Source organism: Phodopus roborovskii, unplaced genomic scaffold (assembly GCF_943737965.1).
Source record: "Phodopus roborovskii unplaced genomic scaffold, PHOROB, whole genome shotgun sequence".
Classification (NCBI taxonomy): Eukaryota; Metazoa; Chordata; class Mammalia; order Rodentia; family Cricetidae; genus Phodopus; species Phodopus roborovskii.
In genome coordinates, this window is record NW_026126410.1 from 41,273,074 (window position 1) to 41,276,161 (window position 3,088).

Genomic DNA, 3,088 nt, shown 5'->3' on the forward strand with positions numbered 1-3,088 from the left:
CCATTTGGTGGCAGTAACCAACCCAAAGGCTTGCTAATTAGTTGGCTAATACTTGCTGCCATGGTTAATCTTGATGGGGTACTTGACTGGCTTAGCAATTAACTACAAATGAAGTTTCTCAGTGGTCTCTGAGCAAAATTGCAGGAAATGTGACTGAGGGGAGAGGCCACTCCCCACTGTACATATCCCAGACACAAAGAGAGCCAAGGAAGTAGCTGAGCTCCCTGATTCTCTGTCTTTGCTCCTTGTTCTTTCCTGTCTCTGCGATACCTTCTTCTGATGACACCAGAACCCAACTCCTTCAGTCTTTCATTGTGGACTGAAGACCAAAGACTCTAAGAATCTTCTACACTTTAAGCAGCATCACATTGGGATTGCTAAGGCATCCAACTACCTGGACTGAGAAGCTGCTGTTGTCCCCAGCCTCTCCAGTGTACAGACAACTATCACTGGGCCACCCAGGCCCTATGGTGTAAATTGATCTAACAGATCCTCTTTTGTAAAGCATATGTGCATTCTATCAGTTCTATTCCTCTGGAGGACTCTAATATAACTTGTTGACTTTTGTTTAGGAGATTGTGTGCATGTTTCTAGAAATAATGGCTTGTAATCTTTCTTTCTTAGGAAGGTCGTTGTCTGATTTGGGTGCTGGCAAGTCTTGAGCTCTAAATTTATTCCATGCTCCTTGTATTTGCAGGATGTGATCCTGTAGAATTATTTCTACAGAATTGACTGTCTGGTTTATTTGTTTCTTTTGTGTTGACTGCTTTATTTAGCTTTTCTTTCTACAAGTTACATTATTGATTTAACACCTCATGACATTTCTAGGTAGTATATTTTTATCATTTTAGTATAATTTACTTGTATTTTATATTCTTCCATAAATTGTACTTTCATTTTCATTCAGTTTGATATGTTTCTCATTATTTCCTTTACAACTGCTTCAACCCATATACTACTAAATATATTTGTCTAATTTCCTAGTATTTGGTGTTGATTTTCTCATTTTTAATAAGTATCTAATTAAATTGCTTTTGAGTTAAGAAATATATATTTTATAATTCTTAATATTTAAGCATACTTTAGCTTCTTTTATTACTTGGAAAATCTTTCTCACACTTAAAACAATGTGTAGTCTGTGACTTATGACATAGTCTATGAGACCATTTATTTGTGCTGTTCTGAACTTTGTGCACTGTCTAGTGCTTATAGCAACTACAATAGGGAACTTTTTAATATGTCCAACTATAACTTTGGATGTATCTATTTGAACTTTCATTCCTGTTTCCTTTTTGTTTAAATTTTATTCATTTTGAGAAATTACAATCATACATAATTAGGTACATGTGATACACACAGATATTTGTACCTGTGACTAAACATACCTCTTGTCATCAATACTTATTCCTTCTGTCCATTTGTAGCATTTGCTGTTTTTCTAACATCTTCCACTCCTCTCCTGCCTCAGCCTCTAGTGGCCACCATTCTGTTTGCTGTTTCTGTGGGATAGAACAATTGGGCTCATAGAATCAGAGGCATGTTCATGTATTCTGAATCTCTGTTATGTCTTCTTGGTAGATAGTAACATTTTAAGAAATAATAATAAAATAAAGTAAAAAAGAAATAAATCTGAATGTGACAAAACAACCAAACAAGAAAAAAAAGTCAAAGATAAAGCACAGGAAATGCACATAGAAGCAGAGACACACACATACACACACAGATTTTCACACACACACACCAATTTTCACACACACCGATTTTCACACACACACAGGAATCCCGTAAACACTAAAACAAGAAGCCACAAATACTCACCAAGGACCTGTGAGGTAAAAAACAATGAAAATGTTAAAAGCCCTGGCTTTGCTTTTGATATTAGGTTTTAACATTTTTGGCAATCCCATGGGTTTCTACCATGTACAGTGGCCATATTCAACTTCTATTTCTTTCGCGTATCTTCCTCCCACGCCCCAGGCCCCATTCATCTCCCCACCGCTTTCATGTCCATCTTAGGACAGGCCTTGCATGCTCACAGCTGCTGTGTGTTCCTGATTGCGAGAGCCAGTTCTGCCTGGTGGACGCATCGCACAGCACTTTTTTCCGCCCTCTGGCTCTAACCATCATCACTGCCCCTCCCCTGATGTCCACTGGTGCTATTTTTTGTCCCCCTGGAATATTTTTTTCTAAAATAAAGTTATTCTCGCATTAATATATCCTCTTAAGTTTTGATTGATTGTTGGCTGCATAGCATTTCTGTTTTTACTCTTTCCTTTTGGTTATATGTGTCTCTATTGAGGAGATCAGGGGCTGAGGTAATAGGCTCATCCAAAGCTGCTTACCCAGCATGTATAAAATCCTGGATACTTTCTTCAGTGCTGAAGAAAAAGTTAGCTTATTTTAAATAGCACATAGCTGATTTGCTAAGTTCTTTAATTTACTATGACAATGTATGCTTGTTTAGACTATCTGTATTCAATACAGTTATTGATGTGCCAGCATTTATGTCTGCTACCTTATTCGTTTAAATCATTGATAATTTATTTGTGTTGATGGAGATTAAACTCAGGGCCTCATATGTCCTAGGCATTAATCACTAGCTTTTAAGGTCAAGGTTTGCCAATCAATCCAGAAGGAATATTAGTGGAATTTAAAACATTTTAAAATAATGAAGAAACATAATTTTATATAATGATTACAGTTTGAGTAAAAACTATTATGCTAACGATGAGCACAGCATTTCTTTTGGAGTAACAGAACATTTATGATGATCAAACAACTCTGCACAGTATTAAAAATCAACATGTGTCTTGTGAATGCACAAACTATGTAAGAAATGAGCTATATCTCAACAACATTATAAAATTCAAAAATGAAAAGGAACAAAAACTTATGAGTCAATTTGATGATCACTTATTTTACCACTTCTATATAACATGAGTTCTAATAGGTCTTAATAATAGAAGCCTGGAATCAGATATTGGGGAAAATGCTGAGATATCAGAGAGATGAAGGAATAAAACCACAGCCACCTTGCCTGCTCAACTTGCCAGCCAAAAAGAGACTGAGGTCCTCCTGTCTCCTACCA